This window comes from Acinonyx jubatus, chromosome B3, assembly GCF_027475565.1.
Source record: "Acinonyx jubatus isolate Ajub_Pintada_27869175 chromosome B3, VMU_Ajub_asm_v1.0, whole genome shotgun sequence".
Lineage (NCBI taxonomy): Eukaryota > Metazoa > Chordata > Mammalia > Carnivora > Felidae > Acinonyx > Acinonyx jubatus.
Genome location: NC_069386.1, coordinates 131,569,578 through 131,584,686, shown reverse-complemented (window position 1 = coordinate 131,584,686; position 15,109 = coordinate 131,569,578). Strand labels below are relative to the sequence as shown.

At 41.5% G+C, this 15,109-nt stretch overlaps 1 protein-coding gene and 1 non-coding gene across 6 annotated transcripts in view; both read left to right on the top strand.

The window, feature by feature from the left end:
- The window catches only part of TTC7B (tetratricopeptide repeat domain 7B), a 253,767-nt gene that overhangs the window by 47,339 nt on the left and 191,319 nt on the right, over positions 1-15,109 (top strand). The gene's annotated exons all lie outside the window — the stretch shown is intronic.
- LOC113601696 (small nucleolar RNA SNORA11) lies at positions 12,702-12,831 on the top strand. Its single transcript, XR_003422980.1, has one exon. It is a non-coding gene; the product is annotated as a small nucleolar RNA SNORA11 (small nucleolar RNA).

Genomic DNA, 15,109 nt, shown 5'->3' with positions numbered 1-15,109 from the left:
GACCTGCTCTGGTAGTTAGCTCATCGGAGCAGGGCTCAGGGCTGGCTCTACCGATACCCTCTATGTGACCTTGGGCAGATGGGGAGCCCTCTCTGAGCATAGATTTTTTCATCTGCAGAGTGAGCAGAGAAGATAGGGGAACCTTTCTTTTTTCCTTGAGAAGTTGCTTTCCTTCCTTCCTTCCTTCCTTCCTTCCTTCCTTCCTTCCTTCCTTCCTTCCTCCCCTTACTATTTTTTGAAGCCTTGAGATCCCTTTGGTACCGGGAAAAAAGTAGTTTTATAGAAAAGTAGATGGGTAGGGGTGCCTGGGTGCTCTCTCTCTCTCTAATAAGTAAACAAGTTACTAATAAATGAACAAACTTAAAAATTTTTTAAAAAGAAAAAAAGGAAAGTCGATGGGTGGAGGAAACAGGGTGATAGAGTTGGGGCTAGGGAAGGCCTTGCTGAGTGCTGGCTTTTGCCAGTGTGCCAAACCCAGAAAAAGTGATGGCCGAGGCCAGGGCCTGGGAGGTTCCTGCATCAGAAGCCTTCCCGCTCCTGATCTCTGGCCTCCTCCCGGCCAGATGTAACCATGCTCCCACTAGCGGGAGGCTGCATGCTCTGTGGCTGCTCATCTCAGGTTGCTAGTCAAAGCTTCCTGTTTATATTTAGATGGTGTGAGAAGTGTAAGAGCCCTTTTATTGCCACTGACCCATATTCATATTTAATGTTGGTTGTGTTAATAGGCTCCTCATCGGTTCTCATTTTGGAAAGCAAGCAGAGACTCAGAGACCAAAGAAAGTTTGAGGGCTGGAATCTGAGGCGAAGGTCCACGGAGGTGCTTGTCCTCAGTTTCTCTGTGCTACCTATTCTGTCTCAGTCACTGCACTGCTTCCATTGTTTTGAGAATGTCTTTCTCCCCCATTGCACTAGAGGTGAGCTTCTCGAGGGAGAAGACCATGGCCCAGCCCTCAGCAGAGCACTGCCCACAGGTGGTGCTCAGTGAGAATTCTAGAAGTGAAGAAAGGACCAGCACATCTGGTCACTGGCAGCCCTCGCTCCTTGCTGGAGTTGGGGCGCCCAGGGCTTGCGCTTTGCACTGTGGGGATCCCTTGTCTACTTTTCTTGGGAAAGAAACTAAAGCCGAGACCAGAGTTTACACGGCATCATGAATGCTTGGGGTTGAGGGTGTATGCATATAACTCTGCGTGGTGGGAGTATGGGTGATTCTTCTTCTCAGTGCTTTTCTGCCTTTCTCAGATACTTCTAAAAAAGGATAAGGTTCGTCATTGTCCCCAAGAAAGGTGCTTGTTGGTAGTAGTAGTTACTGTTTATCAAGGACTTACTTCCCTCTGTGCTAGGCACCCAGCTAAGCCTCAGAATATTCTCGTTTACTTGATGAGGAAATAGAGGCTCCAAGATGTTGAGCAGCTTTCTCAAAGCCACGGAGCTAATAAATGGAGAAGCAAGGGTTGGAGTTGAGGCCTGTGTACTCAGAAGCCCATGTATTTTCATTTCTTAATGTTTTACCTAGCAGTGTGGCAGTTAGATAGTAATGCGATTTTTTTTTTAAACAAAGACTGAAAGTAATACAACAAAACATAGGATTACCCCATGTTCTGTATCAGTTTTATTCTAGGGATATAGCCAAGAGAATGGAAACCACTTAGGATGAGCGCTGACTCACCGTTGCACAACTGAAAGTAACATAACACTGTTAACTGTCCTGGAATTAAAGTAAAACAACTTAATGAAAAACAAAACAAAATAAAGAACAAATGTTAGAACAACAACAAGGAGAAAACGTGTGTCCATACAAAAATCAGTGCATGACTATTAACAGCACCATTTTTCATAATATCTAAAAACTGTAAATGGTCATCAACCAATGAATGGATAAAGTGTTATACCTGTACCATGGAATATTATTCAGCAATAGAAAGGAATGGAGTATTTGGAACTAGATACAGATGCTGGTCATACAATATTGTGAATGTACTAAATGCCAGCGAGTATTAAAAAATGGCTAATTTTGTGTTGCGTGAATTTCCCCTCAATTAAAAAAAGGAATGAAGTTCTGATACTTGATACGAGAGGTATGAACCTTTTGAAAAAAACACACCAAGTGAAAGCAGCCAGAAGCAAAAGGTTTCATACTGTATGATTCCATTTATGTGAACTATTCAGACGGGGCAAATCCCTAGAGACAGAAAGTGGATTAGTGGCTACCAGGGTCTGGGAGGAGGGTGCGCTGGGGAGGAGCCACTAATGGGAGTGGGATTTCTTTTTGGGTGATGAAAATGTTCTTGAGTTAGCTAGCAGCGATGGTTCCACAACTAGGCGGATATACTAACACCACTGAATCATGATGTTTTAAACAGGTGATTGTGGTATATAAGTAATATCTCAGTAAAGCTGTCATTAAAATCTGTATACAAATAATATAACAAATGACTATGATGCTTCCACTTGGAGACCTTCCAGCCTGCTGTTACCTAAAGATAACAGTGGTGTGGGGAATGATCATGGTGTTTTTCAGGTGCTTAGTATGTGTCGGGTACTGTTCCAAGCACAGGGCGTTTTTACACAGAAAGTCACCTGTGGATTGGAAAACCAGGGAGTCTGACTCCAGACCCAAGTTCTTAATCACTACACAGTACTGCTTTACATATAGAGGCAGGTAAATCAGAGACCAGAGAGTGTAATGTGAGACCTAAAGTCAAGTAATAGTATCTGGTTGGAACCCTAGCTCTGCCACTTACTAGTGGCATCATCTTAGGTGAGCTACTTAATAGCACAGAGACCAGCTCCCTCATCTCTCAAAGGGGATGATAGTAAATCCTCCCTCATAGCATTCATGCGAAGGGTACAGAAATTATGTCAAACTCTCAGAAATGCCTCGTGTGTAGGTGTGCAGCTAGTACTCACTAAGGGTTATTATTACTCTTATGTTGTTATGAAGTAGTGACTTAACGAGCGTCATTCAAATTGCAAATTTCATTTGGCGAGCATTTCAGGTCGAGTTTACGTCTCACTTGCTCACAGAATTGTGGAAGGGGCACTGAAAGATGGTCTGCTGTAGCAGGTGAGTGTGTAATTCAGGGTCTGGCATCTTCTTTTGTGAGTGATGTGTGTGCGTTGTGTGTGTGTGTAAGTGTATATACATGCACGCCTTCTAAGAAGAATATGCTGACTCTGGAAAGAAGACAGCAGTTTCTAAAAGCATCTGGAAGGGGCCAACCGAGGCCCCCAGCCCAGAGACCACTAAAAATTATAGAAGCCCTGGATTGACGGGGACTTCACAAGAAGTCTAGGCCAGCCACCCCCTCCCTTACCCCCACCAGCATTTGGTGGTATCCATTGGTTTTCTCCTCCCTACACCCTACACAGTGGCTTGTCCTTCCACTGAGTTGAGTACATGTGACACCTGGTGGGAACCTGGCCATTCTAGAGGTGAGAACACAGGACCAGCAATCTGGAGCTGCCTTTGCCAGGACTTGGATTTGAAGATCTGGAATCTCTTTTCCTGAATTTCTTTTCAGCCTTGGGAATTGAGATCCCTGGAAATCGTGTTACTGTCTTTGAAGGCCATACCACAGGGCTGGGTTATCAGAGACAGTGTATTATAATAAAGTTTTCCGGGTACTTCTAGTTATACACTCCCTTATAGGTCATGTTACAGCCAAGCGTCAGGGTCTGGCTTCCAGAGATGTGGTTAAGATAAATGAGGAAACAATGCCTAATGTTGTAGTCCCTAATTCATATGATTATATTTTATAGGCTTTTATTGTGTTGCATAACTTTATAAGAAATTAATTCCTTGTTCATTTTAATGCGATTAAAAAATTCAAAATATTGGTTTTGGCTGTTCTCTGAAGTTGTGCAGCTCAAGCTGGTATCCCGGTGGCTGAGCCCTTCCTGACACAGACAAAGTGTGGGAGGCCCAGTGACCCACAGAACTGTCCAGGGAGGCACAGCTCTTGGTGGGAGAGATCACTGCCTTTGGGCTCTGGACTTCGACTTCTGTGTCTTTACAGTTTGAAACTCATTTTTATCGTCATTACTCTTATCAGACACTGAATATGCTGTCAGCAGCTCAGCGAGACTGGCTACTGTGAGTAGGGTTTTGTGGTCTGATAGACCAGGGGTCAAAACTTGACTTTATCATAAAATTCACTAGCTGTGGAGCCCGAAGTTCAGTCTTATCTGTAAGGTGCTGTTAACACCCTCCTTGCATGGTGGCTGTGGGGATTATAAATGGTGCGTGTTAGCCCCAGACATAGTGCTGGGTGCTGAGTAGGGCCTTGATAAATGAGCCTTTATCATTATTGAAACTGTTTAGTCTTACATACCCACACCAGGCTCCTCACTGAGGGTTCTCAAATTTGAACAGTCCCAAATGAATTTGGGGTGGTTTCCCCTCAGCGATCGCTGGAGTTTTGGCCAGTGAGATGTGCAGCTGGCCGCTTCCTCAGCCAGCCCTCCAGGGATACATAGCCCTTGTGGAGATAAACTGGAGCTCCCTTTCAGAGGTGAGGAAACCTTGCTGCAGAAGGAAACCAAGGATGGAGAGTCCAGGTTGCTATGTTATATGTTCTCTAGGCCACACCTAAATAGAGCAGTTCAGAGGCTGCACACATTTGAGCTTTTAAAAGTGTCCGAGGTCCTCAGCCGGCTCCCTGCAGCCTAGCCCCCTCCCCCTGCCCCCCCGCCCCCACCGTGACGTCCCTTTGGTCTGCTGGTGGCCGTGTGACCCCTTTGCTTTCCGACACCCCTCCTGCTGCATCAGACTCGGCAGTCTTGGTTTCTCCCCTCAGAATATTCCCTGGGACAGGACACATTTGCCCAGCTCCCAGGCCCTCTTATAGTTTCCTCCTGGCCCCTGCACAGACCTTTTGGTTGTCGCTTCATTCTTCTGAGACTTTCTTTCTCCACGAGATTGGAGGGAGGATGGTGTCTATTTACCAGGACCACACAGGCTTCTGTACATGGAAGGGCTTCGAAAGCAGTCAGGTGTGATCTAAATGATTTTCTGATCACTAATTTACTTAAGCGTGTTACCCTTCATAGGAGGGACCTTTCAGAAGTGAGTGTACCTGTGGGCTTCCCCTCCTGTGGCAGGGGGATGCATTTTGGGTCCAGTGGCTATTCTGCATTTTTGAAATTGTAGCACACGGTCCGCTACTGTTTTCATCCATGCTTTAAAGTTGGCCTCGATGATTGGCCAGGGAACTGTTGATTTCCACTCTTTGTATGCAGCTTTGATTTTGGAGGCACAGAGCTTATCAAGATGTGCATTGGACATTGCTGTCACACCAGCTATTTGTCAAGTCTGTTCTTCACTATTTTTTTGGTCATGCATTTCTTTGGGAAAAAGAAAGTAACTAAAATCATTATTGATGATAGTTTTCCAAACTGACAGGGTGTCATCTGACATTTTAATGGGGGCCAGTTTGGGCCATGACCTCAGGACTTGCTTCTCAGACAGTGTTGATCTGATCCCAGATGCTTGAAAATTTATAGTCTCGTCGAGAGGCCCTGTAAGTAGCTTTTGACAGAGAATTAAATATCCTGGAGCTGAGCTGCATAGCCACGAATTCACTGTGGTAAGTCAAGGCTCTGCTGTTGCTCTGAGATGTGCCCAGTGACACATGGAAAGAATGTCATAGCATTTGGGAGAAGGAAAGGAATAATGTTTACCATAAAGAGCCCCCTACTAAGAATGATTCCTTGCCAGGGACCTATTTGCCAGCCCAGACCTTGGGTGTCCACATATCTCCCGAATTAGAACACAGACCCACAGAAAACACCAGTGTCTCCTCACTGTGGAGGATTAAGTTGTGGAACTGGTTTGAGTGTTCCTACTAACTCTGCGTGTTGATGGATTGCAAGCCTAGATGACTGGATTGCAGATATTTCAGACCCCCAAATACAGATGATAGACAAACTGTGCTGACCTGGAATTGGCTTTTCTTTGATTTGGTGGGTTTGGCGGGTCCCTGAAGGTCGTCTTCATGAGCGTTAGTGGTCAGGGTCCAGCCTGCGGTGATACAAAGTGCCTCAGGATAGACGAACCCCCCCCCCCCCCCCCACTGTTCTCTTTTTCCTGGCCCTTCAACACACTCTGGAGATTTTTTTTTCTTTATATTAAATTCCCGATAACGACTTGCACATTATTTGGTCATTTTTCATACAGGCAGAAGGCAGATTATGGAACCATCGATCTCTTTTTGTTTTCCAGTGGTTTAAATTTTGCACAAGGGAGCACTTAAAGCACATCGAGGAAGCTCCAGTCAAGCACACGCTTCAGAGTAGTTCCAGAGCTGCTCTGGCAAATGGTGAACTCGTTTAGTTTGGTTTGCTTTTTGAGTGTGAGACAGTTTGTTGTGGTAGTAATAATACCTAACAATAATCATAGCAAACCCTTCCTGAGTGCTTTCTATAAATAAACTCAACTAATACTCCCATTGAATTTGTTCAATTAAAAAAATTTTTTTTTATGTTTTATTTTTGAGAGAAAGAGAGACAGAGACACAGCACAAGCGGGGGAGGGGCAGAGAGAGAGGGAGACACAGAATCTGAAGACAGTGTCCAGGCTCTGAGCTAGCTGTCAGCACAGAGCCCGATGCGGTGCTTGAACTCACGAACCAGGAGATCATGATCTGAGCCGAAGTCGGACGCTTAACCGACTGAGCCACCCAGGCGCCCCAGAGTTTGTTCAATTTATCTTGTATGCTCCTCCAAAGAAAATTTCAAGAGGCTGTAGCAGAGTTCACACTGTAGAGAGGCTGCATAGTGATTTTTTTGCAACTGCGTAAACAAATTTGACTCTAAATGGGAAAGGAATGAATATTGAACATTCTAGGACTGAAGGGGCATTAAAACAGGAATTAAAACTGTATTCTTTCCATTTAAAAATTTAGTGGAGACATGGAAGATAAGAATAGACATAAGTTGGGGCACCTGGGTGGTTCAATCGATTGAACATCCTGTTCTTGGTTTCAGCTCAGGTCAGGACCCCAGGGTCATAGGATCGAGCCTTCCATTGGGCTCCATGCTGAGCATGGAGCCTGCTTAAGATTCACTCTCTCTCCCTCTCTGTCCCTCTCCCCTGCTCACATGCTTTCTGTCTCTAAAAAACAAACAAACAAACCAAGAAACAAAAAATACACGTAAGTCAAGTTTCTAGAAATGAAAACTGTAATGTCCGGGATGCAAAATACACTGGATATGATTAATGGCAAATTAGACATTGAAGAAACTAATGAACTTGCAGGCATAGTAGTAGAAACTATCCATAATGAAACAGAGAGAAAAATATTCCTTTCAAAAAGTGGAGAGAGCAAACGTGAGCTATGGAATAACTTTAAGTAGCCTCGTGTGTGTGATTGGAGTCCCCTAATAGGATGGGTAGCGTAAAAGATTTTTGAAGAAATAATGGTTGAACACTTTTCAAATTTTATGAAAGCCACAATTCCTCAGATCTAGAAAGCTCAGTGAAGCCCAAGCGCAAGAAACATGAAGAAAATGGAACCAAAACACTTAATAATCCAAATTGCTCACAACCAGTGATAAAGAGAAAATCTTAAAAGCAGCCAGAAAAAAAAAATACACATTACGTGCAGATGGACAAACATAAGGGAGATTTATTGTCAAAACCCATCCAAGTTTATAATCGTGGTAGATTTACTGTCAGAACACAGCAGAGTGACACCTTTAGAGCGCTGGTGGGGGACACGGGAATGAACTATCGGCCCTGAATTCCATACTTAGTGAAAATATCTCTCAAAAAACGAGGCCCAGAAAAGCCTTTTCCAGACATACAGTGGCTGAAAGAAATCATCATTAGCTGAACTACAACTCTAAGAAATGTTAAAGGAGGCCCTTTAGGTAGAAGGAAGGTGGTACCAGGAGGAAATACAAATCCATGCAAAGGAACGAAGTCATAACGGTATTGATGGCTGTGTGTGTTCTTCCTTGTTCTTTAAATGTCTTCAGCATGTAATTGATCATTTCAATAAAAATGAGAACTATGTAGGGTGGGACTTAGAACCTATGTGAAGGTAAAGTGTGTATAATAAGAGAATAAAGACTGGAGAGAGTTAAATGAAAGTATGCAATGGTGAAGGTGTTGTACTGTATGAGATGTGGAGTACTGTCATTTGAAGTAGACCATGATGAGTTAAACCCTAAAGCGACCACTGACAGTTCTTGGAGACGTCAGTACCCGTTTCAATACGTGATAGAACAAGTACACAGTTGATTGGTCAGTAAGGGTAGAAGACCTTGGAACAAAGCAGTCTACTGATTTGACCTAACTGACATTTATGTGGCACTCCACCCAGCAACAGAATACACAGTCTTTTTAAGTGTAATGAAACACTTACCAAGATTGACCATATTCTGGGCCAGAATTTTGATTCAAGTTTTAGCAAATTAGAAGGGTTCAACTATGTCCTCTGGCCTGTGTTAGGGATCCTTAAGACCAATTCTCAGGTCAGTGATTCACTAGAAAGACTCGCAGAATTCAGAAAAGTTGTTATGCTCATGGTTTCAGTCGATTACAACAAAGTTTACAGATTACAATATGTAAAGGGAAAAGGCGCTTAGAGCAGAGTCTGGGAGAGGCCAGGCTCAGTCTTTCAGTGGTCTTCCCCCAGTGGGGTCATATGGACAGCACTTCATTCTTCCAGGAAGGTTGTGGAACAACACCTACGGAGTATTGCCAGTCAGGGAAGCTCATTCAAACCTTGGCGTTTAGGGTTTTTATTGGGATTCTGTTATGTAGAAATGGAGCACCCGTGGAACTGACTTTAATTATTCGGTTTTTACTATTTCCAGAGGTCAAACGGATATAGGGTGGCCCAAGGCCTTCACCATAAATCACATTATAAGTATAACTATCTGGTGTGACCCAGATTAACAAAGACACTCTTATCAGGTACGATTTTCCAGGATCCTAGAGGTTGTTCCCCAAGAGCTGCACGAGGGCCAGTCCTTTTTTCGGAATGTGCGGAGTTTGAACATCCCAAGCCCGCTTAGCCTTTTACTGCACAGACCATAATGGAATTAATTTAGGAATCAATAATAGAAAGATCTTGGGAAAATCCCCAAGTATTTGGCAACTAAATAATACATTTCTAAAGCAGAAATCAAAAGTTAAATTAGAAAGTGTTGTGAACTGAATGAAAAAAAACCCACAACATATCAGTATTTATAGGGTACTGCTAAAGCAGTACTTAGGGAGAAATTTATAGCTGAATGCCTATATTAGGAAAGAAAAAAGGTCTCAGATTTATCCTTTAGCATTCACTTTAAGAAATAAGAGAAGGAAGAGTAGATCAAGTTCAGTGTATACAGAAGAAAGGGAATAGTGAAAACCAGAGCAGAAATAAAGGAAATAGAAAACAGGAAAACAATAGAGGAAAATCAGTGAAACCCCAATCAATGAAGTCAAAAGATCTTTATTGAGAATTTCAATAAAATGGATAAACTGTTAGCTAGACTGTCCAGGATAAAAAGAGAGAACACAATCTGCCTGGATCAGAGATTCTATAGATTTTAAAAGGATCAGGGAATATTCTAAACAGCACCATGTCAGTAAATTTGACAACTCAGAAGAAATGGACAAATTACTTGAAAGATATAAACTACTAAAGCTCATGTAAGGAGAACGGGATCATCTGAACAACCCTGTATCAAAGACATTGAATTTGTAGTTAAAAGCTTCCCACAGAGAAAACTCTAGGTCCAGATGGCTTCCCTGGTAACTTCTCCCAAAAACTTAAGAACAAAATAACAATTCCATGCCAACTCCTCCTGAAAATTGAAGAGGAGGGAATATTTCTCAAGTCATTTTATGAAGTTAGCATTTATACAAATCCCAAATCCATTACAAGAAAACTATGGATGAATATTCCTCATGTACAGAGATGGAAAAAATTTTAAGCAAAATTTTAACAAATCAAATCTGACAGAAAAAAAAAAGATAATACATCATGGTCAGTGGGGTTTATTTCAGGAAAGGAAGTTTGTTTTAATATGTGAAAGTCAGTCAGTGTAATTCACCAGATTAAAAAACTAAAGGAGAAAAAAGCCATCTGATTATCTCAGTGGACACAGAAAAAGGATTTGAGAAAATTCAGCATCTATTCTTGATATTAACTCATAGTAAAATTGGTGTAGAAGAGATCTTCCTCAGCCTGATAAAGGGCATCTGTGAAACACTCACAATTAACATCAAACTTAATGGTGGAGGGCTGGTGCTTTTTCCCTAACATCAGGAATGAGGTAAGGATTTCTGACCTCACCACTACATTCAGCATTGTACTGGAGATTCTTTGCAGCAAGGCATAAGGCAGTACCTAGAAATAAAAGGCATCCGGATTGGAAAGGATGAAGCAAAACTGCCTTTTATTTGCAAACAACATGAGTATTTTTGTAGAAATTCTGAGGGACCCTACGGGACTCTACAAAAATGGTGGTAGAATAAGTGAATTTAACAAGGTTACAGATTTCAAGCTCCATATTCAAAAATTTATTGTAGTTTTATATATAGCAGTGAACAAAAGGAAATTGAAATTAAAACAGTATCATTTTTAACACCATGACAAATATGAAATATTTAAGGGTAAATCTGTGGAAAGGTTTGCAAGGCACGTACACTGGAAACTACAAACCATTGCTAAGAGAAGTTAAAGACCTACAGAAATGAAGAGACATACTGTGTTCATGAGTCAGAAAACTCGATATTGTTAAGATGCCAGTTCTTCCCAAATTGATCTATAAATTCAACACAATCTCCATCAAAAGCCCAGCCAACTTAAAAAAATATATTGACAAGAAGATTTCATGTGGAAGTGTAAAGGACTAAGAATAGCCTTCCCCCCGCCCCCCAAAAAAGAACCTGATAAATGGGAACAAAATTGGAACACTAACACTGCTTTCAAGATTTATAAAGGTGCTGTAGTCAAGACAGGGTGCTATTGGCATAAATATAGACAATTGGCTCATTGAAACAGAATAGAGAGTCTAGAAAAAGACTCACATGTATATCCCCATCTGATTTTTCACAAAAGTGCAAAGGCAATTCCATGTGAAATGAAAATCTTTGATAAGTAGTACATTTGGATGTCTATCTATAAAGAAGTAAACTGCGAGCTCTATCTTGTAACATATACAAAAAATATTTATTCTTTAAATGTTTATTTTTATTTTTGAGAAAGAGAGAGAGAGAGAGAGCATGTGTGCAAGCAGGGGAGGGGCACAGAGAGAGAGAGAGAGAGAGAGAGAGAGAGAGAGAGAGAGAATCCAAAGCAGACTCCATGCCAACAGTAGTGAGCTCAATATGGGGCTTGAACTCACGAACCATGAGATCATGCCTAAGGCGAAGTTGGATGCTCAACTGACTGAACCACCCAGGCAGCCCTACAAAAATTATTTTAAAATGGATCATAGACCTAGATGTAAAACCTACCCTATAAAAATTTCACAAGAATGTATAAGAAGAAAAGCCTCTGGGGGCACCTGGGTGGCTCAGTTGGTGAAGTGTCCAACGTCAGCTCAGGTCATGATCTCGTGGTCCGTGGGTTCGAGCCCCACGTCAGGCTCTGTGCTGACAGCTCAGAGCCTGGAGCCTGCTTCAGATTCTGTGTCTCCCTCTCTCTCTGCCCCTTCCCTGCCCACACTCTGTCTGTCTCTCAAAAGTAAACACTTCAAAAAAAAAAAAAAAAAAAGAAAAGCCTTTGTAACCTTGGGTTATGCAAATATTTCTTAGATAGGAAACCCAAAGCACAGTCTATAAGAGAAAATATTGATAAGTTTGACTTCATCAAAATTTAAGATTTCTGATCTTCAAAGACATATTAAGACATGTCTTAACATTATAGATGAGAGAAAATATTAGCAAATCCCATATCTGATAGAAAACTTGTATTCAGAATATATAAAGAACTCTTAAAAGCTCAATAATAAGAGAACAAACAACCCAGTAAAAATGGATAAAGGATTTTAATAGACATTTCTTCAAAGAAGATCTATGAATAACAAATAAGCACGCGAAGAGATGGTTAGTTTCATTAGTCATTATGGAAACACCCATCAAAATCACAATGAGATCACTTCACACCCGCTAGGACGGCTCCAGTAAAACAGACAATAATGAGTGTTGGCGAGGATGTGGAGTAACTGGACCCCCCCTAAACTGTAAGATGCTATTGCCACTTTGGAAAACAGTTTAGTATTTCTTAAATAATGAAACATAAATTTATTATCTGACCCAATAATTCCACTTCTAAGTGCATACCCATTGAAAGAGAATTGAAAAGATCTGTCGACACAAAAAATTATACATGAATGGTCATAGCAGCATTATTCATAATAGCCAAAAGGTGGAAACAACCCAAAGGTCCATTAGTGGCAAGTGGGCAGGTAAAATGCAGTCTATCCATACAACAATACAAAGAAATGGAGTACTGTTGTAATTTGGATGAACATCGAAAACCGTATGCTAAGCAAAAGAAGCTAGACACAAAAGACCACATATTAAATGATTCTGTTTTTATGAAATGTCCAGAAAAGGTAACTCTCTGGAAACAGAAAGCAAATCAGTGGTTCCCTGAGGCAGGGGGTGGGCAGAAAGGATCACTGGGGGATGATGGAAATGTTCTACAACTGAACCGTGTTGATGGCTGCACAGCTCTGAGTTTATTAAAAGCTGTTGAGGGGTGTGATCAGAGCAGGGGGCCTGAAGAAATGGCTCTTCTGTTTACAACACACCCAACAGGAATCTGGGTTTGTTGTGACAAGGAGCACAAACCTTGTGGCTTTCCTATGAACAGATACCCTACATGTGTCAAAAAATAAAAATAAGATAAAAGTTGTTGAATTGCATACTTAAACTGAGTGAATTTTATGGCATATAAATTATCCCTCAGTAGATGTTTGTTGTGTTTGGAAAAAATGGTATAGAGTAGTTAGGACAGCCTAATATTGTGGAAAGAATAGACAAATAAATGCATGGAACAGAACAGAGAGGCCAGAAATAAACTCATTCAACTATAGCCAACTGATTTATTTTAATGAGGATATGAAACTTTTATTTATTATTATAGAGGGGGAGAGAGAGAGAGAGAGAGAGAGAGAGAGAGAGAGAGAGAGAGAGAGAATGTGAGTAGGGGAGAGGCGCAGAGGGAGAGAGAGAGAATCCCAAGCAGACTCCATGCTCTGTGCAGAGCACAATGTAGGGCTTGATCCCACGACCCTGGGATCATGACCAGAGCAGAAATCAAGAGTTGGACGCTTAACTGACTAAGCCATCCAGATGTCCCATATAATCCACTGATTTTTGATAAAGGCACAAAAGCAATTCAGTGGGGGAAAGATAGTTTCTCCGACAAATGGTGCTGGCACAACTGGACATCCACATGCAAAAGAGAAAAATCTAGACACAAACTTTACACCTTTCACAAATGTTAACTCAAAATGGATTAGACCTAAGTAGAAAACGCAAAGCTGTAAAACTTCTAGAAGATAACATAGGGAAAAAAACCTAGGTGACCTTAGGTTTGGCAGTGGGGTTTTAGATACCACACCAAGATCACAGTCCGTGAAAAAAAAGATTGATAGGCTTTATTAAAACTAAAACCTCTCGTTCTGTGAAAGACATTGTTCAGAGAATGAAAAGACAAGTCATAGACTCTAATAAAATACTGGCAGATATTTGCAAATATCCGATAAATGAGTTGTATCCAAAACATACAAAGAAATCTTAAAACTCAACCATAGGAAAATAAACAACCCAATTGAAAAAAGGGCAAAAGATCTGACCAGACACTTCACCAGAGGAAGTATACAGATGGAAAATAAGCATGAGAAAATATGCTTAGCATCATTTGACTTTAGGGAATTGCAAATTACAATGAGGAGATACTACCACATACCTATTAGAATGACTAAAATCCAGAAAACTGGTAACACCAAGTGCTGACAAGGATGCTGAGAAATATTAAGTCTCATTCATTGCTGGTGAGAATGCAAAATGGTACAGCCACTTTGCAAGACAGTTTGGCACTTTCTGACAAAGCTAAAAATATTACTGTTTCAAAGTTATTTGTAAACAAAATATGTTTATGTAGCTATTAAAAAAATTTTTTTTAATGTTTATTATTGAGAGACAGAGAGACACAGAGCATGAGTAGGGGAGGGGCAGAGAGAGAGGGAGACAGAATCCAAAGCAGGCTCCAGGCTCTGAGCTGTCAGCACAGAGCCTGTTGCGGGGCTCGAACTCACAAACTGCGAGATCATGACCTGAGCCGAAGTCGGTCGCTTAACCAACTGAGCCACCCAGGCACCCCATTTGTAACTATTTCTTACAGAGTCTCACTCTTGGTATTGATTGACCTATTTGAATTGAAGACTATGTTCACGCAAAAACTTGCACGTGAATGTTTATAGCAGCTTTATTTGTAATTGCCAAAACTTGGGGTCAACCTAAGTGCCTTTCTCCCTTCCTTCCTTCCTTCTTTCCTTCCTTCCTTCCTTCCTTCCTTCCTTCCTTCCTTCCTTCCTTCCTTCCTTCCTTCCTTCCTTCCTTTTTTAAATGTTTATTTATTTTTGAGAGAGAGAGAGAGACAGAGCGTGAGTGGGGCAGGGGCAGAGACAGGCTGTCAGCACAGAGCCCAATGCCGTGCTTGAACTTGTAAACAGCGAGATCATGACCTAGGCTGAAGTCAGATGCTTAAGCCCCAACCAAGGTGCCTTTCAATAGATTAATGAATAAATGGAATATTGTAAAGGGACAAAAAGAAGTGATCAGACCACAAAAAGATGTAGAGGGACCTTAAATGCTAAGTTAAAAGTGAAAGTGAAGTTAAAAGTGAAAGTGAAAATGCTACATGCTGCATGATTGCAATTATATGACATCCTGGACAAGGCAAGACCATAAAGACAGTGAAAAGATTAGTGGTTGCCAGGGGGTCAGGAGGAGGGGTATAGAGATGAGTAGGTGGGGCATGGGACGTCTTTAGGGCAGTGAATTTGTCTGTAGGACATTGTAATGGTGGATACATGACAAAACATTTGTTAAAACTCATCAAGTACAGAACACAGTGAGCCCTAATGTGGTTTAACT